The sequence below is a fragment of the Notechis scutatus genome, chromosome 2 (assembly GCF_049901735.1).
Source record: "Notechis scutatus isolate UNSWTSFEM ecotype Mainland chromosome 2, rNotScu1.2, whole genome shotgun sequence".
Lineage (NCBI taxonomy): Eukaryota > Metazoa > Chordata > Lepidosauria > Squamata > Elapidae > Notechis > Notechis scutatus.
Window position 1 is genome coordinate 242,784,987 of NC_142010.1, and position 23,727 is coordinate 242,808,713.

The following is a 23,727-nucleotide window of genomic DNA, read 5'->3' on the forward strand; positions in this document are numbered from 1 at the left end:
TTCTATTCTATTCTAAAAATAAAATAGAATCTTAGTTCTATTCTAAAAATAAAATAATGAGTCCTCTTTGAATTTTGTAATCTTCCATTGCCTTTAGAAAATCTTTTTTTTTAAGGAGGTCAAGATATTACAAGTAGGTCACCCTGCCCATTTCACTCTACTCAACCTGTTAAGCAGATTCAGGCGAGAAATATTGATTGTCCTGAGATCACCCAGAAGCATAGATAAGAGGCAATACGAATCTGGATCTCCTCAGCCCTATCTAATTCCTGTATCATCTTGGATTGATTATTTCAATGCTCTAAATCCAGCCAGAATACTAAAACATGTCTGTACCAGAAACCTCTTAGCATGACAGCCTCCTGCTGATGAATCCCAGATATCTCTGGTGGTTCACTCTTTTCACAGGGCAGCGTCTCATGCAATATACTTCATCATATCCCAATCTCCTTTGTGAGAGTTTCTCAAGAAGACATTTCTTTAAGTCTCTTCACTGAACCTCTGACAGGATCATGTCTCTACCAAAAGCGAAACAGAAATCCCACTGTTTAACTGACTATCCATTTGCTTAAATGCTAACCAGAAAAAGAGCTAAAAATGTAATCAGTCTGACTGTCTGAGGGAAGATCAAGATCTTTGTGTTAGATAAGCTTTGGCAGGGTTAGATATTGTCAGGAATGTTATCCATTCCACAGACACAAAAAAGATTTGAATGTATTTTCAGCTGTATCACCTGGCTCTTCAAACAGGTCCATGCTCTCTGCTCTGTTCTCCCAATTCTTTTCTTCTTGTTCAGCCTGTCCTTCCCTGAATTATTACATAGTTTTAATAGTATCAAGCTATCCAAGAATGGCATTCCACATTCCTTTGGTAAACACGTGTGCAAAAAAATCACATTTGCAAAGTAACACAAGTTTAAAGCTCTGAATTAAGTACATTGAAAGTCATAGAGGTAGGTTTTCATAGCTGTTATTCATTGGTAAAATGACTCCCAGGTTGCACTATGTGAGTCAAGGACTTTGCGATTACATTTTAGTAGCTATGCTGATCTTGCCCACTTCTTTAGAGCAGATATGAAATCTGGGAAAGAGAAAGGCATTGCTTAATACTCTCTGAAGCTAAAATCCTTTCCACCTTCCTTCCCATCTGGACACTTCTATTCTTCAAGTTGTTGAAAGAACTAAAAATAGTCACATGCCATTTGCACAGCATATTTGGAGGGTAGATGCTTACAAAAACTTCCTGTATTCCAAGACAAAAGATGAGGTTTGTGTTTCAGCGTTTCAATATGAAAGAGGTTCTTTGCTCTTTTTTGCATTTTCTTTTAGAGGAAACAACAGTGTGTATCTTAAATAATAGGCAGCAGTTAGCAGGTGAGTACCTGAACATAATGGCATTTTCTGAAATTCTTGTGCTGCCGGCTAATTTAGAAATTGTAGGACAGATACCAAACCAGGAGGGAGTTAAAGGGGCTGCCAGGAGTGAAATAAACAAGATCATCTTTATTAAAATTGTCCTATTAATTACTTACAATTGCTTACCAAGGATCCTCCCTAATCTGCTGGGGTGAGCCCAAGTGGCATAGATGTTCTCTGGAATTTTTCATTAAGGCAAATTTTGTTAGGCAAATTTTATAGCCTAACTCTCTCTTGCCCTCTACCTCCAAATTGTTTAGTTTAGCATCAGCAAGGAAAAGTTACATATTAATGAGGGTTAAGTGTCTGGTAGGTATTGGATACCTTCTACACAAAAGAGGAAAATAAGTGTGTAATTAGGGTTAGAGCAAAAGTTTGTTATCTCACACCTTGCAAAAATAAATAAGAGCTGGCTTGTCTAAGCAGCCTCTCCTTCAGGTGTTAATTGAAAAATGTAGGTCAATCACAGGACAAATGGTGGCCTGGCATAATGTGTAGGCAAATTGTTTAAATGTCTTTTAGGATCTGATCTGGTCAAAGACATGTTGCTGTTTTAGGCTGTAAACAAAATAATGCCTTCTCCATCAATGTACCCAAACAGACTGGACACTGACTGTAATTAAATTCTTCTTCAACTCAGACTATGGGACAAGACGCTCCATTGATCCTGAATGCAGTACTCTAATTTAAGAGATGCAAGGCAGGCCAAAATCTTGCTACATGATCCCAGACTCACTGGGCCTAATGCCAATTCGTTGGATTGCCAACTGCTCCTATTCTGGAATTCTGATTCCACACATTCCAATATTAACAATAGGTACAGGTCTGTGGTTTGTAGGACAGTGAGAAAGCAGGTATTGCAAAAAGCTGGCTAATACAGATGGCACCCATCAACAGGCTTAAGAATAAGTACTTTATAAAATATGGCTATGGGGAATACTAATATGTATTCTGTATTTCCATCATGATTCTATAACAGTGCAAAAATATGCTGCAGCTTTAACCTAATGTAATGTTATCCCACCCAAAAGACATAAGCCAGTGTCTGTTTAGTGTATACTTCAGAATAGAACCATGTCTGAAATATGCAATCTGCCAGTACAAGTAACAGCTTGCAGGATATGTCTAGATTTAAGCTCTTTTTACTACTGAATTTATACAAGCGTAAAGTCTGAATTTATAAGGGTGTGCCATAACACCTTTTTTTAACTTTCAAAGAGGAAATCCATGTGAATAATTAGAACAAGCATTTCTTATGCTCACTATAAATGGCCACCAGATGTATTTAAACATCCACCTTCCCTTCTGGGAATTGTTGGATTTGTCTTAATAGCCATAATTATAGGCAAAAAAGAGGCACCTCACCAGGCACAGTGAGGCAAGATTAAAGGCCAGTGGGCAGATTTGAAATTTTGAGAGCATGTTTTATTTGTCACAAAATGTCAGCCATGGGAAAGTAGTCTGCACACACAAAGCCTATCACTTGAGGGTGGCCAGTAGCAAAACACAACTTTCCTGAAGACAAACTAGTAAATTGCTATCTGCCAACTTCTCTTGCAGTACAGGATTGTTGAAGATACTGGTCTAGAAAGCTGGAGACTCTGAGTTCTAATCCTGTTTTAGGCTTGAAGCCATCTGGATAACTTGGGCTAGTCATTCCATGTCATCCCTAGGAAGGAAGCAATGGAAAACCACTTCCAAAAATGTTGCCAAGAAAACTGAGACTTTTCTACGCAGTTTTCAGCAGCCAAGGCTGTTTTAAAGGCACTATTTCTGGATAGGTGTATATTTCCAAACAAAACAGTTTGGGCCTAGAAGCAAACTTGTGATTAGAAAGAGTGGTAATTTGTTTTATTTATTTGGTTTCATTTGTAACATGCCAGCTTTTATTTAATTACAAGAATGTGAAAAAGTACAATTTATGGGACAGGTTTCATATTGTTGGTCTGGGTATTTCCATGAAATCCCTATGATAAATTAGGAGGATGCAGTATCAATCCATATAAAGGAAAACTGCTGTACTAGAAATTCCACTACATGATCATCTAAACTACTGTGATTTATGGCTAGTGTCTAAAAATTAAATGAACCTCATCAAGAGTTTAATAAGTACTCATTGTAGCCACCATCAGCCTGCCAAAGCATTCACAGGACATGACCCTTTAAGCTGCATGTTTAGCAGTGATTTGAAAAGTGTTTTATACATATGATAAAGTATAAATCCTATTTTTGGCTGCTCATTGAGGGCAAGAGAAGTTTCCAAAAATTGACTAATCCTTCAAATTCATTTCTAATTTAGAGTGAAAAGAGTCATTTTGTTTAACTCTTCCGTTCTTCCCCTGAGATTCTTTCCTTGTTAACTTCATGATGTAATGAGACTTATTTAGCTGTACTATAGTCTTAAATTCAGAAATTCAAGAACAATGTTGACAAACGTTTCTCAATTTGGAAAAATCTATGAAGACTGAAGATGTGTTTAAGAAGTTTAATCTCATGAGGTCAGAGTTTTAAAAAGGGGTTTATCCCAGAAAGAAGAAAATACAGTCATACTAAATGTACTTAATTTGACACATTTCCACTGAAATCAATAACACTTAACTTTTGCTTAATAAAGTTTCAGTTGAGGCAGAAATGTGAAAATTAATAAAAAACGGGAGAACAACTAAGCAGATAACTCAAAAAAGATAGATAAACCTAATAATAGACCCTATTAATGTTAAAATCAGTTATTAATGGGTTAGTTTAATTATAAATTAAGTAGGTTCCTTAAAAAATTCAGAACCTGAATAAAAAACAGAGGAAAAATCCATATTAGAGTTTTCTGTTGTGCACCCTAAAAATATAGTTACAATTTTCAGGCTTCATTGTTTGTACTCATTGGCTGTGTTCACAATTGACTGTAGCCTTGTCCAAGTCAGTTCATGTGGTTGGTGTATGGTGTTGTGGATCTCAAAAATTGGGTTGCATGAATAGAGATGATGAAAAGTTGATCCTTTGCTTTTTGCAAAACAAAATAACATAATTGCTTCACTTTGAGGTTGAATTGTGCCCTGATCCTAGTTCCAGAAATTTATCTTCAGAAGAGACATAGGAGGACCTATGGAACAGTTCTTGACCATAGAAGGCTCTGAAGAACCTGCACTGGACTAATAAAAAAACCTCAACAAACCAAACCAAACCATTCTCTTTATGAGACTCCATTGGTTCTTCTCTAGGCAGCCTTCACAGTGTGATGGAGGTCTTCCAGTAAAGCCCCTGTGGTAGCAGAGGGGAAAAGGCCACCTCACATCTTCAACTCCCTACCCATGTTTTTAAAGATAGATTTAAGCATTCCTTCAGAAGAGTGGTGAAATCGTGTTTAAATGTAGCTCATACAACAGCAGGACAATCGGGGCAGGGGTGGGATTGTTTGGTTCAATGGGAGATCTCCCTCCCATTTCACCCTGCTACTCCTGCAGAATCCCACCTCTGCCGAAATATGGTAACTATTTTTAAACAGAAGTTTGGTACTCTACTGAAAGTAGAGTAAAACCATGTTGAAAAACAGCTGATGGGTGTCTTGGAAGGTGTGCCCTGAAGTACCAAAAAATAATAATAAAAAAGCTGGCTTTCTCCCAGTTTATCTCATGTCCTCCCCAAGTTTGGCTAGTGGCTGTTCAGACTGATCCAGATCTCTGAACTGTGGATTAGCTTGGAAACCAGGACTGGTGACAGTGGTGGCACATGGCGAAGCTTGGTTTGAAAGAGCCAGACTCTTAACAGAATAACAGAGTTGGAAGGGACCTTCCAACCTCCTGCTCAATCAGAAAACCCTATACCATTTCAATCAAATGGTTGTCCAATCTCTTCTTAAAAATTCCACCCAAAACCTTTGGAGGCAGGTCATTTCACTGATTAATTATTCTAATTGTCAGAAAATTTCTCCTTAGTTCTAGGTTGCTTCTTTCCATGATTAGTTTTCATCCATTGCTTCTTGTCTGCCTTTGGGTGCTTTGGCAAATAGCTTGAGTCCATCTTCTTTATGGTAACCCCTTAGATATTAGAACACTACTGTCATGTCCCCTGTAGTCCTTCTTTTCATTAGACAAGATGCCCAGTTCCTGCAATCATACATTTTAGCTTTCAGTCCCCTAATCATCTTTGTTGCTTCTATTGCCCTAAGTTGAATGTCCTTGGAAGACAATGCCAGGGATTGGATGGGGTCTATGTGTGTGAGCTTTAAGTTTTAGGATTATGATTTGGACTCCACTTACAGCAAAACTAACTTCTTAAAGAGGAAAATGCTATTTTAATACCAGCTGTAGTAAAGATAAGTTTAAATAGCCTCAAATACAAGTTGAGAATGAGCTATAGACAACGTCATGGCAGAGAGAAGAGATTGCTGGATTATGTTTGTGTTATGGTTAGGTACAAGTGGGAAAAGGGCCTCTTGGACAGAATTATTTATTTTCATTTTTCTTTGACAAATGTGAAAATCTGGACTTGTTGTGGACATTACAATATAAATAAGCCAGAAAATAGAGGTGGAGTAAGTTATGCAATATCCTTTCAGATCTGATAGTACTGCATAAAAACGGAGGAATGTTCATATACGGCGAGAGATGGGCAAGTTATGTCTAAGTATTTCATTACCTGAGTATATTATTAAGATAAATTGAGGACTTTCTCCTTCCAGCTTCTCCTTCTCCTTCAATGCCCATCAACTTAAGGCAGCATGATTAGTGTCTAGGGACTAAAGGCATCCATATCCCTGGAGGAAACAGATAGCCTATCCTTTTGATAAAGATTCAATGGCCTCTTTCTTAGTGCATAAATGGAATAGTAATGGAATACTATTATAATCAGCAACCTGTTCCTAATTCCTGAATTCCCTAATACAGAAAGATGCATTTTATACTTTCATTTTATTTTTTCTAAGAAAGTGATTCTGCCCAGATTGCTAAATGGCTAATTCTCCTTTCCCTACTTCACCTTTTTTTAAAAAAATAGAAAAGGAAGATGTTTTTAATTAGAAAAGAATAAGTGAATTGTTTTCCAGCTTCAGTCCAACGCACTTCAATTGGGACATGGACAAAGTTTGTATGTACCTTGGCATAAATTGTAGCAGTCCCTGGAATGTAAATCACAAGCTAATGAAAAAAGCCAGATGACCCATATTAAAAATATGTCAGAGAAAGAAGAAACAGTTAAAAGTTCCCTCTTCCCTAGCCATGAATGTAACATAGGTCCAGGAGCTTTTTCAATTTTCCAATGAAGAAATTGTATGGATTTATTCAGTAACTCAAAAATTTCCCCACTGATTAGAATCACTAAAGCTGGCAGTTTTAAAGGTTAAAGGACCACATTCCAGAACCAAGAAGCTTTTCCATGGTTACATTATTAACATTTTCTCAATTAAATCCATTGGGGTGGATATGCATGAAACACTGAATCCCAGATAGGCTGCACATTTAAAGTTAAAATGTGATTGTGGATCACTTTTTTTGTGGATGAGTATCCTATACACCCAAAATTTATCTCTGTAATGTAGGATGGATTACTGAACTGAGTAACAGGAATATGATGCCCGTGTAGCCCTATCTCCCCTGAAACAAGTTAATGAACATTTGAAGGGGAAGCAGCAAGCAGTTAAAATAGAATTACTAGACTTGAGTTGCAGATCACAGGATAGCCACTAGATATCAGCAAAGAGAGGTTCTTCAATTTCTTTGCTGCCATCTAATGGCTGTAGAGATTTTTTGCAACCCAGGTTTAAAAGCCTAAATCCTACAGCACAGGGGAAAGCCACCATACAATGTTTTTTATCTTGTAGTCACTGCTTACTTATAGGAACTTATCTTTAAACTTTAAACAGCTGGAATATACTGTGTTTTAAAGTAACAGTTATCCATCTTTTTCTTGGAAGTGTTACAGTGCTATTCTGTCTTGTTATTATTTCCCCCCCCCTCCAAAAAATTGGGTTCAGCTTTCAACTGACATTGCTTCATTTGTTATACTCTTGGGTAGCAGTTTGCTGCGCATGGTCTGGAATACTGAATTGAAGTGGTGTTGTATTCCAATACATTGTGTAAGAAAACACAGGGTTTTCCTTTTAAATTATAATTTTGTTTTCTTTTTTCTGTGTTTCTTGAAAGTCAAAGTCTCCCAGCCTTCCTCACTTTTCCAAGAACTCCAGTGCAACACATCTGGAAAACTTAAAGTCTTGGGGAAGGTTGCAGTAGCTGAGTTTTTCCCATTCAGAGGCCCAATCATTTGATATAGTTTTGTGAAACCTGGATGCATTTCTAAACTTATGTGAGGAAAATCTCTTACTTGTTCCAAAAGATGCAAAACAAAACAAAGATAAAACAAAACACACTTCAAATTTTTGGTAGATGTTTATTCCTTCAGTGGAGATCTTTTAAAAACATTCTGTTTTCTGTTAATATAGGGGCGGGGAAGAAAACTGTGAAGCAATTACATACAAAAGTATACCAGATGCAAACAGAGAAGTGCAACATGGCTTGCCATGTTTTTCAAATTAGTTTAATTTCTTCATCAGTAAGAAACAAAGAGGTATGTTGTAGTTCCAGCATCCCCTAAGGTGAACTTATTGAACCAACAAGGAAAAAGTAATAAAAGATGAGGCAAAAGATTGCATTCTCCAAAAACAGAAAAGAAAAAAAAGGCCACAGGAAAATAAAAGAAACAGACATGGAATTAAGAATTGCACCAAGTATCACACCAAGGATGATGTCCAGCAATAGTTCAAGAAGTCAAGTTTTCAGAAAAATTCATTACTTGGGCTCACTATTTCCTTTATAACTTCTACTCTCTTCTCTGGAGCAAACAAATCCTTCCAGTATTTGTGATCGGCACTGCCACAAAAATTCCCTGTGCTAATGCCAAACAACCTTTTTATGGTCACCTTAGTCAAATTGCCTTGCTCTGGAGGAAGGACAATTCAGAATAAGGCATTTGGACAAGTTGTCATTCTAAATATTAGAATTGCTGTCTACTATGGCTCTACTCTTTTTCTGAGGACACTTTACAGTATTATGTCTAGAGATCATGCTGACTAAAAGTGAAAGAACAGCCCTTGCTAGAGAATATACTGCTGAATAATTGGACTGCTGGAAAATATATTTCTAAAGTAGTACACTGTCCTCTTGTAAAAAGACAATGGTCATAATACTGTTGTCCTGGATGCAGAGTAGGGGCTAACAATTAATGCTAACATGCATTCATCTTTTGAAATAAAAGCTAGATTTATTAGAAAACACATGAGGATACAAAAGCCCTATTTTTCTTTAAACGGCATCTTGAAGAAAGGAAATTAACGTGAAGGGCAGAGAAAAACTGTTTGGTTTGTCTCCTACACACAGTGACTAACATTTGGCCAGGTGAGAAACAGACACAAGAGGCAGTGTGTGAATACCCTTCTCCTAATCTAATCCTGGCCATTTGCCCTACTAGTTGCAAGGCTCATTGATTTAAAGAGATGATCGAATCTCCATCAACCATATAGTCTAGTATTGCATAACTAATTAGGCTAAAATTAGGCGGTCTATGATTCAGTGTGTTGTGTAATCATAGGCAGTTACTTACCAGGGAAATTTAACATTCTGAAAGTTGGAGAAAACGGTGAGATTCTCTGGAGGACTATACATTTTGGGGTCTTGCTCTGAAGAGTGCTCACTCTTGATTTGAGAGTGTTTTCAGATTAAGTCTATAGCTTCATTTCTTCATCCTGGGTACTACTTGCAAGACTGGTTTACCCAGTTCTTTTCCTCCCCCCTCCTTCCATATGTAAAATGAAATACAGTAAATTTGGTACACATGTAAACACATAAACTCCAATCCAAATCTTTGTGGATTCAAGTATCTTGTCTTACTGACCATGAGATACAAGGCACAAAGCAAGGAATTTCTGAGGTGAGTATGGCTTCCAGCATCCCTCACATTGGTCATGTTGACTGGCCTGCTGGGACTTCTAATTCAGCAATATTTGAAATGCTGCAGTGTCAGTCTTATGAGTTAGATCAGATAGGAAACAAAGGTAGATGAGCTAATACTACTCTATTGTAAGATTTCATTAACAGTATCTTGCAAGTCTGAAAATACATTTCTCCTTATGCAGTTAGAGAGAGTCCCTTCTGAGCCACTTGCCCTTCCTACTGTGGGCTAAGATGCCTCTTATCAGACTGTACTCTTGGCTGAATCTCTTCTCCCTGACTCCCAAGGTCATTCGCACATTACATGCAGGCCTTCCATCTCTGATTCAAGTTGACATAACTCAAACTCAAATTTGATACCACTGAAGCACTGGGCCCTCAGCGTTCACCTATTGTTGATATAAGTCTCTGGAAGATAAAAAGTACTTTTCCCAGCATCAAAATATAGTCTGCATGACAATCTCCCCCCATGGTTTACCTGAACCATAAACCAATCATCTGGCTAAATTTTCACATTATGGTAGAACAGTCCTTGTGGCTACCCAAGTTATAGTTCAATGTGTTGAACCAGGTTATAGTTCAATATGTTGGACCAAGACAACTACAGAACTGCTCATAATATTACCTAAAATCCATGTCACCCAGCCAGCATTATCTAAACTACTACTTATTTTTCCTCTTTCCTTCCATCCATCCTTCCTCAGTAACCTTAATTTCAAAGCTGGCAGCCATATACCAATAGTTCATAGCTACAGGCAATGATGTCTTTCCTCACCATTAGAATTAAGTTATACACTAAAGTTGTATCATTCTATCATGCTTTGTTGTCTTCCTCTGGAATCTCTTGCCTTAGGTTCTGATTGGCTGGTGTTGGGGAGTGGTGGATGAGCTGAGATTTTAAATGGGTGGAAATGGAAGTAGGTTTTGTGAGGCTATCTAGGGCAGTAGGCTTGCCTCCTTTCAAGTTAAATGAATAACCTCGGTTCCTGTTTGCCAAACTTTCAAGAGTTCTGGCAGATGTTCATAAACTGAGTGAACCTTGGAATGAAATCTCAGTTCAGAAGAGTTTGGAGTTCTGAAGTAAATATTGTGCTCAGCTCCAGTTGTGACATAAGGATGATAGAGTGAAACCAGGATACCAAAAGATAAATAGCCACACTACTTGTTGAACTTGCCAGCAATTTACCCTTTTCCTATCTTTCTTTCCTTTCCTCTGCTTTCTAAACAGAACTGGTAAATCAAATACTGCATTGCCTATGCAGTGTGCAATGTTGAGGTCTATCATATTGAATACTGGCATTCTGTCATGCAGAGTGGCTTGTCAGAGGCTTAATAAACTTCTTCATTTTGCTGGCTGCCTGAAAGTACAAATGTGCTAATGTATGGGTGTGCGCGTGTGAAGCCCCTGGCGGGCGGCCACCATAAATGCATGACTGGTGAGTTATGTTTGGCTTGTTGGATCACAAGCTCTATGAGCCAAAATCAGAATATTTTTTTTGGTTCTCATTCCCTCTTGTGAATGTATTTCTTCATGAGAACTGCCACTTTTTGCAACTGGAAAAAAGGCACCTGTTCATTTCCTTATGTTCATTTTAACAAGTATTGACCAGCTCTACCACTTGCAAACAAGCTTAGGGAAGAGTTTTGAAGGAGGTGCACAGCTAAGTGGCAATTTTGGAATATCCTTGGCTGAGTTCAACAAATAAGCATCATGGCCACTTCTTGGATTTGAAAAATGTAGGAAATGTCAGGATTGTAGCTTAACAAAAAAACCATCAGCATTGGATCCTATCTGGAATTCTGCATCCAGTTTTGGTTACCATATTACAAAAAGAATGTTGAGACAAAAAGTGCAGAGAAGAGCAACTAAGATGATTAAAGACCTGGAGACTAAAACTTATGAAAAATGGCTACAGGAATTGGGTATGACTAGTCAAGAGAAAAGAAGGAATAGGGGTGACATGATAGCAGTATTCTAGTATTTGAGGATCTGCCACAAAGAAGAGGGGGTCGACTTATTTTCCAAAGTACCAAAGGGCAGGACAAGAAACAATGGATGGAGCAACCTGGAATTAAGGAGAGAAGCAACCTGGAATTAAAGAGAAACTTCCGAACAGTGAGAACAATTAACCAGTGGAACAGTTTGCCTTCAGAAGTTGTGGATGCTTCATCACTAGAGGTTTTTAAGAAGTGACTGGGCAGCCACTTGTCTGAAATGGGGTAGAGTCTCCTGCTTGAGCAAGGGGTTGGAATGGAAGACCTCCAGGATTCCTTCAAGCTCTATTCTGAATTGAAAAAATTGAAAAATCATCATCATTACCATCATCATCAATATTTGTAGATCTCAAGATCTTAAAATTGAAGTCAAAACTGAGATAACCCTAAAACAAAAAGCCTTGGATGATACTTAGAAAATTTGCACATTGACAAAATTTCCATCTGTCAATTACAAAAGGCAGCACTGCTTGGAACCGCACATATACTCTGCCAATACATTATGACATTTCAGGTTCTTGGAAAGAATTTGATACATATGAAGGCCAACACTAGCTAAAGGACTGGCAGCTGGGACCTTGTATTGTTGTGAACCACGGGTGTCAAACTCGCGGCATCACGTTGCCGTCACGTGATGTTTCATGAAATTTTTCCCATTCACAGAGCTGGGGTGGGCGTGGCCTGTGCATGATTCATTCAGCCCGTGGGCCACCAGTTTGACACCCCTGTTGTGAACAGAGAAATACATTAACTAATAATTAATTTCTTAATAGAAAGAACTAGAGAAAATCACAAACAACCTGCCAATAGAAGTAGAAAAACTATGGCAAAAAAGAGAAAGCATCAAAGGTAGTATTAATAGTAACAGGGTACATCTTCGGTGCAATCCCAAAACATTGAACATCATTGGCATTGATAAAATAACAGCACTTGAACACCATTGGCATTGATAAAATAACAGATAACAGATAATCAGAATTGGAAGAGACCATGTAGGTCATTTAGTCCAACCCTGTCCAAGCGGGAGACTCTACACCATTTCTGACAAATGGCAGTCCAATCTCTTCTTGAAAGTCTCAAGTGATGATACTCCCACAACTTCTGAAGGCAAGCTCTTCCATTGGTTGATTGTTCTCACTGTCAGAAAGTTTCTCCTTATTTCCAGGTTAAATCTCTCCTTGTTCAATTTCCATCCATTATTCCTTGTCTGGCCTTCGGGTGCTTTAGAAAATAGCTTGACTGTCAATTGCAAAAAGCAGGTTTACATGGAACAGCTTACATCCTGTGATCTGCTTTATCCCAAGAGCTTGGGATGGTCTCGATGGATGGTCAAAAATGTCAAATCCAGTCTAAACATCTGGTTGACTGGGCAACCAACCATAATAATGAAAATATAATCTAGGAACAAAAATGGCAAACCATTTTGACATAGCCATGAAATCACCTGGAGTAAAACAACTTGAAGGAGATTTTATCATAGAGAAAGAAACTGAGCAAGGAATGGAAATCCTAACCTTTTCTCTATATTGTCTTTCCTGACCTCTCACTTTCTGTTCCTCTCAACCAGTGGTGGTATTCTACCAGTTTGGCCTGGTTTGGGCGAATCGGGGGTAAAAAATGCTATCATTCAACCGAACTGGTAGTAAAAAAACAGCACCTGGTTCAACCGAACCAGTATTTCTTTTTTTTCTCTCCTCCCGACGATCAACTATTTCAACAATCAGCTGTGCCGGGATCCCCCTCGCTGTCTTATTGCTTCACCCAGGAGGCTTCCTTGAGACCCAGGAGGCAAAAAGGGGCATACGGGGATGGGGTGCGATGCTGTGCAAAAATGGGCTCCCAGGAGGTTTCTCTGAAGCCCAGGAGGCAAAAAAATAGAGTGTTGGGGGGGCAAAAGAAAGAAGCCACCCCCACCCAGTCACATGGCTATATCCACCTAGCCACTCCCACCTAGCCACACCCACGGAACCGGTAGTAAAAATATTTATAACCCACCCCTGTTCTCAACATTCTCTCCTTCCCACAGTGCACCTGACCTGTCCCTTCTGTTTCCTTTCTAGCCTTATTCCTTGCCCCGACCCACTGCCTCACCACTCTCAAGGCCAATATTGAATTTGTGGGGAGGGACCTATTCTTATAGACAGGAATTCTGTTTTGGTATTGCAAGTTCAAATAAGTATTCTGCTGAATTATTGAGTTCAGGTGACCTATAAGAAACCAAGTATTAAACCAGAATAGGCTTCTCTCCTGTTATGTGAACCAAAAGTTTTGGACTAAAACTGCTCTCAGCTATGACACTGGAGCTGATAGAATCTGTATTCCAAACAACTGATAAACAAACACCAAGAAAAAGAACCACTATTCCCTTATTTTTAGCATCATAAAGTTACATCACAGTTTTGCTGTGTGATGGACATTTCTATCCATGTTCTTCAATAAGAGGCAGCTATCCATGGGCTACAGTCTATATTCAACCTCTGGTCAATTTTTATGACTTCACTTAAAGATTTGCACCACTGAAATAGCAAAAAACAAACAAAACCTGATTTTTATCTTTTTTCTTCTTCTTAAAAATAAGGGACAGAATGGATATGTTAGGCCTCTGAGAACATTCTACATTTAATTGTCCTATAAATTCCCTAACTATCATAAAACATGCTGAACATTTCAACACCACCCATTTCAACGAAATCATTAAATCATCAGCCACAATCCCTGCAATCTTTAAAGTTGGGATAAAAAATACAAAATGAAACTTCTATCTGCAAAAATATGATCTGTCCCTGTGTTACAATGTGAAGTAGGTAAGTGAAAGGAGTTGAGTCTATTTAGATCCCCCTGCTTTTCTGTGAAGATAAATGGTTTTTGTAGATAGTCTTCCTTGTCTCTGTAGCACATGAACACCTTGAAATAGATTTGAAACCTGCAGTTTAAAATTATCCCCTGGCTAACACCTCAAGGCTATGAAATAAAAAGAGAACAAGAAAAAGAGAGCGCACAGCTTCAAACCAATATATAAACCGTTCAATGAAGCTCTAGTCAACTTGAGCAAGGCTGGAAACCAACCTACTGCTACTAGCTACGCTATAGATTGGTCCTCAGAAGATGCCACAAACACAGATATTATCACATTCTGGCAATTGCTTTGTTCAGGGGTAGGGAAACTTGGCTCTTTTATCACTTATGGACTTCAACTCCCAGAATTCCTGAGTGAGCCATAAAAGGTTCCCCATCCCTGGCCTACTGGTTTTTCAGTTGTGGGGGAAATCAATTTTTTACTTGAATGGGGCTGTTTAATATACAAACATAGGACTTGAATGGGACTGTTTAATATACAAACGTAGGACTTGAATGGGACTGTTTAATATACAAATGTAGGACATATGTCCTACATTTGTATATTAAACAGTCCCATTCAAGTCAAAAATTGATTTCCCCCACAACTGAAAAACCAGTAGGCCAGGGATGGGGAACCTTTTATGGCTCACTCAGGAATTCTGGGAGTTGAAGTCCATAAGTGATAAAAGAGCCAAGTTTCCCTACCCCTGGCTTAGTTTAAGAAATATTCACTGAATATTGAATGTAATACAGACCATAGATTTAGAAGGAATGCTATTCTTGCTTCAAGCTGCTTATAAATATAATTAGAATTTTCAAGTGGTTCAGTATTTGATGCCTTAGATCAAGGGGTTTCTAACCTTGGCAACTTTAAGACTTATGGACTTCAATTCCCAGAATTTCCCAGCCACACATGCTGGCTGGGGACTTTTGGGAGTTGAAGTCCACAAATCTTAAAGTTGCCAAAGTGGGACCTCTTGTCTCAGACTGATGGACTAAAAATATAGAATTCTTTATTGGCCAAGTGTGATTGGACACACAAGGAATTTGACTATTGAATGAATAAATAGTTTCTTTATTAGTATGAATGAATACTGTAAAAAAGTGTTTCCTTTCCAGTTCTCAGGTACATAAGGACCTGAGAGAAAAATAATTCCCCCCTAGTCAGTTTCAAAGTTCCTAGTATGATAAAAAATAAATCTTCTTTTAAGACAAGGTCAAATGCAGATGACCCACATATATAGTTTTCTTGGCAATAATACATTTGAAGTTTGCAACTGCCTTCTTGTGAGATTTTGATTGTTGGATTTTTGTGGATTTTATTTTGCCTTAGGATTGTAGTATTTGATAAACATTTAAGAGAAACAGTAATCCAAATCTACCCCAACAATTAGCTTGTGGTATGATAGTGTCATTCTATATACTCAGAATATCTCTATTTCCTTCTTTGCTATGTTGACTAAAATGTAACATTTACATTTCAAAATATTAATTGGAGGATTTTGCTAAAACGGTGTTTAGAATTCAATCTTCTTAAGTAGATCACTCACACAGAAGTATCAGAATAAACCATTATGTGCAGGAATGAATGTGTTTCCACAGTCACTTTTTTCAGATGAATTTCACTCTTTGAATTTGTGCATGAGTTTCCAAATCTAGTCTGTATGTCTATCTCTATCATTGTGCAATCAGTTATATATAGAAGTGATGCTGATTTTGAGTAGGTTTAGTCTACTGTATAATGAGCAAGTTTAGATCTAACCCAATAATGATAATGTTGGGGAGGAGAACTTGTAGCTATACTACTTAAGCATATTCTGTTTCAAAACTTTCCCAAATAAATGTTTTAAATAATTAAACATTTCCATAAGTAGAAATCCCACTTCTCCTACACTATTCAGCTTCTATATTCATAAGGGAAAATATTATTTAAAATGCTGCAATGTGTCTATGCCAGGGATGTCAAACTCAAGGCCCAGATCCGGCCTTTGGGGTACTTTCATTCTGGAAACAGTGAAGGACTGGGCCACGGTGCCTCTGCCAATGAAAACAAACCTCCCAAGCTCAGGCACCCATAGGCATCCCTGACACGAGTGACATCGAGCTGACCATTCCCACCCCATCCCCCCTGAGGTCAAACACAACCCTGATGCAGCCCTCGATGAAATTGAGTTTGACATCCCTGGTCTATACCTTTCAAGATCGAAATAGTGCTGGCAACTGAGGAACAGAATGATGCAAGTAACAGTATTCACTGATATAATCTATGGGAATAAAAGTTAGACTTTGAAGAAGTAGGATAGGAATAGTATTGGTGTTTTTGAAGTTTGGTATTGAAAAAGACTCCTGAAAATACTGTGGATAGCCAAGGAAACAAAACAATGGATCATCAAACACATCAACCCAAACTTCTCACTTAAGGCGCAAATGACCTCTCAATTTATCCTATCTCAGATACATTATGCAAGGATAAAGCTCTTTAATGCTGGGAAAGGTGGAAGGCAATATAAACAGAGGACAATCCGCAGCAGGATGGATGGTGTTTGTTATAGTGGATGTACTTTTGGAAGAGCTGAAAGATCAGATTAGAGTCAGATCATCAAGGATAAATTCAATCTATATGGTTCCTAAAAATTGTCTCTGACTGGGTGGCATATATGCTGTATGAGCACAATTGAGAATGTCCCAAATAGGAGAGATTGTTAGTTGCTTTGCCTTGTTTCAAATCTTTTACTCAATGCAATTCCTCTGGAGAGCATCTTTCTTCTAAATGTGATTCTTCTTGTGGAATTTTTCCAATCCATATATTTCAATCAGACATGGAAACATAAAATGTGACGAGTTCATCTGATTTTCACATGACAGCCAATAGAATTTACTATCCAGTGGTAATTTAAGATTAGGCCAAAGGAATGGTTCCTTTCTTATTGGCTTCTTTCTATAAGGACATTCCACAGGTTTTTGTTTTTTTTGTTAGTATTCAGTTTAAACTTTCGATTTAATATAATCCATTAATTTATTAAAAGCCTTTTTGTCTTTAAGCAAAGTCTCTTTCATATATATATGTTTACCTTGATGCAGATGGTATTTGTCCACAGCCAGGATGTACCATAGTTCAGTAAACCATTTCAAAAAGCAGCTCAGTGCAAACAAACAATCAAATGAAAAATTAGCTGAATCAAAATACAAAGATTAACCAAGATTTTAAAAAGAAGATCCTCAAAACTTTACAACTGACTCCTTTTCTCCCTTCTAAATTTGGTTTTAATAGTTTAATCTACTTTACACTGTAAATGTTGGGAAAAAAGCAATTGAAAACAGAGCTTTTGGAACTTTTGGTGTGTCGTCCCCCACCCCACCCTCTCGCTCTCATACACATACAGAGAGAAAGAGAGAACAGAGGCTAGTGGAACAACATCAATTTATAAGACAAAATAAAGTATTCACAGAAGCAGAATTGGAAGAACTGCAAAGGTCTACTCAAGACAAAGAAATCAAAGAATTGCCAGAAAATAGCTCAGACTGTAGGGACAAACTAGAGGGAGTCAGCCGAGAGGAAATGATAGATCATATATATTTGCCTTGAGTAGACCTTTGCAGTTCTTCCAATTCTGCTTCTGTGAATACATTTTGTCTTATAAATTGAAGTTGCTCTGCTAGCCTTTTTTCTGTTATTTATTATTCTGGATGTTCTTTCCAGAACTGATGCATTATTTTCAAATATCTTCTTGTTGGACTTGGTTTGTAATAATGGACTGTTATTTATTTGGTTTTAATCTTTTTATATTTGCAATGGGTAAACACCTTTTCTTCCAGCAGTCCTACAGTTGTTGATTCTAGGGGTTCAATCAACAATCCTGATTCCTGTATTCCATTTGTCACCAGGTGTCCAGGAACTCAAACACCTAATGTGGTCCTTGTTGACCTGGGCAACAATGGATCCACTATGGGTTTCTGCAAAGCACATCTCACCAAGTTGTTTATCAGAGAGATGTTCTTCATCTTGTTCCTCTGATGAGACCTGCAAAGTAGGGTTGAACCTCTAATGTAGTTATCAACTTCCTCAGAGCATACAAAACACACAACCATATCAAGGTAGTGCCTCCCTGGAGGATTATTATAATCATGCATTAATACGACAAGAAGAAAAAATAAAATAAAACAGGAAAAAATGACACAAAAGACAATATAAAAAGAAAATTAACAAGAGAAAAATACTAAATCAGATACTGAGGGAAATCCAACAATAATTATTTCTATATTAACAATTGCTACAACTTGTTTTTAATCTTGACTACACGAATTTCTACTGTCCAATTCAGAACTAAATTTTCCCATGGGAAGGATTCTTATTTTCCAAATTTTATTTCAAATTGATCTGCATTTGTGACTTTCTAAAATTATAATTTTAATCACTATTTTGCTGCTTATTAAAAGAAAATTCTTAAACTTGTTTAACCTAGTGGAAAAAAAATCTTTTTAGATTTAGGATATATATACAGTGAAATAGACCCTCAAATAAGATAATTTAGAAACAAAAGTGATATTCCAGGAGGATAGCTCTGATATTTGGAAGAATATATTTAATCTCAATGGAGTAGAATCAGAAGAAATCAACACTGTATGATCTGTTGTCTTTTGGAAATAAAAAAATACCAGCAGTACATGTGAGCATATTCAGAAACAATTTATTATTTTGAAGCTTGTGTTCCCTTAGATTACATTTATTATACTACATTAGATTTAGAAGAGGTCTACTGTGACCTTCTCAGAACAATCTTGAGAAGCTTAGCAATGATTTGGCACTTGAAGCAGATGTGTTTGTCATGAAGAATGCCAAGTTTGGTTTTTTTTTATTTTTTGTTTTTTAGGAAAAGGAACATCCATCCAGTGAACACTGTGGGCTGACATGGACTGCCACCACATGGTCTTTGGGAGAACAGGACAAAAGTACTTTCTAACTGGGGAAAAGGATCCACAATTTTGTGTTCCCTAATCATCAACAAGTTATTTTATTTGTTCACTGTATTTTTCTCCTGTTTTTCCATTTAGATTTCATACCAGTTAAAAGAAGGAGGCAGGCCCAATTCTATGAGTTGCAGACTGAAAAGGTCACGCATCCAAGAGAAAGGAAATTAAGGAAGCAACTCAGTTCTTCCAGACAGGTTGAGGCTTTAAGTAGATATTTATATTCAATTTGAGCTTAAAAAATAATTGCTGAATTATCTGTTAACTGTCATGTGCTTGTTGTATGAATAGTCTTTAAAAAGGAAGAGCAAAATGAAGTACCAAGCAGGATTTAACCTCAGAAATGAAGCAGATGCTCCCTGGTCCTGATTATGCATATGTTAACCTGATCCAAAATCTTGTTGGGCAGCCCACAAAATGTTTATTGAAATGTACAAGCTACCTGTATTTTTTTACCACTGAAGGCAGTGAACATAATGAACCCTCCTATTATTTTCCCTGCAATAACAATGCTGTGAAGTGGATTGGGCTAAAGGACAATGATGGCCCATAGTCAGTCAGCTGGCTTCTATACCTTAAAAAAGGACTAGAACTCATAGTATCTTGGTTTCTATTGTTCTCTTAATACAATGTTTCTCAAAGTTGGCAGTATTTAGATCTCCCCAGTCATCACCATTGCCTTAACCAGTGTACCAAACTGGTTCTCAGGTGCATTAATGCTGTAATGGTGCTTTCTACAGTTGAAGGTCAAAAGTTTTCAGAAAAAGCCAATTCATTTGAAAAGAAATTTTCAGATGTATGGTCTACTCCAGACAAGATGGTTATTTCCAAGTAGCCTAGTTTTGGGAAGAGGGTTTGCAAACCCTACCTTGTGGATCCCTACGACGTTCAAGCCATTTGTTTTTCCTTGAACTTTTGTATTCTTCTCTTAGTTCTACTCACTAAGTAGCTGCCACTGGAAAGAAAGTTGCTCATCTCACCTAATGAGTGACTTATAGAAGTTTTTATATCTGCTTGCCATTTTTGTGCTTTTATATTAATTATTTCTGGATTTTTTTTCCTTTGTACACTGCAGTTTCCTCGTGAGAAGCAACTGGATGGAAAACTTATAGGCAATCTCAAATTCTCTCTTTGTCCAGATAGGAATTATTTCAGTGTATGTGCTGCACTTGTAAAAATGGAACCATTTTTCCACTTCACTATTTCTTCCCCAAATTGTTTGGATGAAATGTATTTCTCAATAAAGGAAAACTAATTTTTTTAAAAATTACAAAAGATATTAGCATTTCAATCTTGACATACACATAAAAAGACATTACTTCTTGGTTTACAGGCTTTATTAAAATTGTAAGTGGTCCAGGTCAAAATCAATCAAGACATTTCCAGTAGAATAGATACTTAAAATATTAGGCCCAATCTAAGACTTGAGAAAGATGTATTGATTTATTTATGCATATGGACACCTCATAAAAACTTTTCGAATCTGGGAAGTGTACATTAAATTAATTAAAATAAAATTACTATTTTAAAAAACAAGAGATAATCATAAATTGTATCCATGCATGTGGTCCCATTTGAGATAAATAAGGTTAACAGAAGGCAAAAAATGCATTAAGCCTCTCTGAATTTCACCTTGACCTCATACTTCTTTGTAGGTCAAAGTTTTTACATCATTTAGTTCACACACTGATTGGCTTCTGTATAGACCTAATTACAGTGATGTTGTTCTGTTTATTACAGTCCTTGGCCATAGTATTCTTGCTTTAAATTGACTTTTTTGTCCTTATCATAACCATGAGTAGCATAAGCCACACAGGACTGGTTTCATGACAATGATATCTATGAAAAGGATTGACTACTTTTTAAACTACACTGTTGAACAGACATTAAATAAATGAACAAATATTTTCCAGTGCCCAATGGCACCATTGGAAAAGTAAGGACTTCAAAACTATTTTCATAAAAAGAACAGTTTTGGTTCTATTTTAAAAAGAAACAGAAGACAACAAACAGAAATTCCCGAATTTGTCATTTTTAGCCTGAAATGGTTCTTCTTGTAAGAGTTTCTTATTGATTCATGACTCAGCTTTCCTGTCATTACCAGATACTGAAATAAAATTCAACATTTTAGCAGGCTGTTGTTAACAAGATTTAAATACAAGACTCTACTGTATGTGCTCATCCATACAAAGAATGTATCAGTAGACTCAGAAATACAATGGAGAACTTTTTAGGTGAGAATGCCAGATAATTATCCTGTCCCAATCCACACAAGTAGCACTCAAGAGAGATTCAGTGTGTTTATTTCACAACAAACTCCTATATAGCATTCCCCAAAACTGAAGTCAATTCCCACAATTGGTAGGAGCCGAAAAGTAGTCCAGACGTCTGGTGACCAGATGTCTACTAACAAAGGCAACAGGGGTTCACTAAAGGAGTGTGGCTAACAGAGACAGTGCAACACCTGAGGCACCAGCAACAAGGAGTCGGTTGGCTGGCCACAAAGAAGTGAGGCTTGAGCATGAAGCATGAAATAGCAGCAAGCAAACCTGAAAGGATGCCAGTAGTTTGGCTTCAATGTTTCTGAAGGACAATGAAGAAAAGAGCAGTTCTCTCCAAGAAAGTCCAAGTTGAAACAGGAGTCTCAGAAATACGGTCAAAGCAACAACATCTTCCTCAAATTAAGCCCACAACCTACAACACAGGAACAAGGCACCGAGATGAAGCACAAGAGCGAGGCAAGAAGCCGAAGGTGTCACATAAAAAAAATGGATGGTTGTCTGTCTGTGACAGCCACTTGCCTTCCTTGCCTGCTTAAATCCACCCCAACTGGTGTTTCTTGTTAGGAGAGAGCGAGGCTGCTTCCTTGCGAGTAGCCTCATTGACCTCTGCTGTGCTTCTTGGTGTTCAGCTCTTCTTGTCCATGGATCGGAGATGGGAGGGTGGGAACTATTCTTCAACAGAGTCAACCAATTGCTGCTGTGCCTCATCAGCTAGTCTTGTCATGGATTACTGTTCCAAACTGACCAACGGCAACTGGTCACCTCCATCTCCTGCTTGCACAGGTGGGTCCTCATCTAGTTGATCACTCTCCCCACTTCCCGAAGTTCCCTGGAGTGCATCCCTTTCAGCACTGGGGTTTCCAAAACCTCTTGATGTCCCTTGTCACCCCTTTCTGATGGTCCTGAACTAGCTCATCCTCTTTGTTGGAACCAGCATTCAGCTCAGCCTGCACAGAAATTATGCTGAGGGGACTGCTTATGAGTGAGGAATAATAATAGAAATAAGACAAAATGAGATGACCAGACTGCTAAGTCGGGAACATGCCACATTACAACCACTTACTCTATTTCAATTTCAAAGTTTTGGGATTCTGGGTATCATTTGTTTTCTGAAGTTCAAGCCTAATTCTTAATATTTATTTATTGCTATAGAAATGCAGGTATTCCTCAACTAATGACCCAACTGATACCAGAACTTCTATCACTAAGCAATGTAGTTGTTAAGCTTAATGTTATGATATTTTTTGCCATTGTTGTTAAGCAAATCCAGCTTCCCCTATTGACTTTGCTTATCAGAAGCCCTCTGACAAAATGGCACAAATGATAATCATTTGATCCAGGGTCACTGCAACCCCTGTAAAAAAACATGCTGATTCCAAAGTTCTTAAATCAAAATCATGTGACTTCAAGGAGACTGTGATGGTTATAAGTGCATGGATCAGTCATAAATCACTTTTTTTAGCAACCATTGTAACTTTGAACAGTTATTAAACAAATGGTCATAAGTCAAGGACTATCGTATTGATTTCCTGGAAGACTAAAAGATTAATATACCTCTTTCTCTACTGTTACACCACATAGACTTGCCCAATTGGGAGTACTGTAAAATAGTGCTGGGACAATTTCCTCAGAACATTAATTAAAGGTTTACTGGAGTAATTATAGAAATTAAGACAGCTTTATTTTATACCACCACCTGCCTTGAAAATACACAGAATCTGTGGAAAATACAGTGGAATTGTCACAACCACAATTCGTTCCCTAACTTTGGTCGCAACCCGATTTGGTCGTGACCTGAAACTCATTTCCACATTGGAAATTGCCACAAATTGCCATGTATCTTCCTAGCTTTCTCACATATGATTGCCTCACTTACAATGTCACCTGAAAGTTACTTGTTGTTCAACCATACTAAGAGCAGATTTTCCACCTCTTCCAGTACTTGAGGCCTCTGCTTGATTAGCATTGTCATTCCCCTTGCAACACTAGCTGCTTTAATAGCCTCTTTCTGGTTCAAAATAGTCGAGATTGTAGACTTTGGCTTCTTGTACTCTGCAGCAAGATCGGTAACATGCACAGCATGCTCATACTTGTCAATGATTTGTTCTTCACTTCTATTTCTATTTTCATTAACACCTTCTTCTCACCAACACTCATACCATTCTTCAATTGATTAGAGGCCATGTTTAATTGCAAAATTACTGCAAACGTGGAAACAGGAAATTTGGCTGTCAAACGAGCTGTCAAAATGGTGCAGAAAGGGGAAAATGGCCCCGGCCATATTAGATCGCAAAT

The 23,727-nt window shown here is 37.7% G+C and overlaps 2 long non-coding RNA genes across 5 annotated transcripts in view; one reads left to right on the plus strand and one right to left on the minus strand.

The window, feature by feature from the left end:
• Positions 1-20,832, plus strand: part of LOC148132579 (uncharacterized) — a 35,856-nt gene extending 15,024 nt beyond the window's left edge. For 2 of the 4 annotated variants that reach the window (XR_015748241.1, XR_015748239.1), the window contains exons 2-4: positions 18,068-18,277; positions 19,054-19,132; positions 19,235-20,832. This is a non-coding gene — a long non-coding RNA (uncharacterized LOC148132579). Of the gene's footprint in view, positions 1-9,285; positions 9,330-18,067; positions 18,278-19,053; positions 19,133-19,234 lie in introns of those variants that run through there. The other 2 variants (XR_015748240.1, XR_015748242.1) reach the window with 2 other exon arrangements.
• Positions 1-23,727, minus strand: part of LOC148132578 (uncharacterized) — a 147,407-nt gene that overhangs the window by 103,607 nt on the left and 20,073 nt on the right. The window lies entirely within an intron of this gene.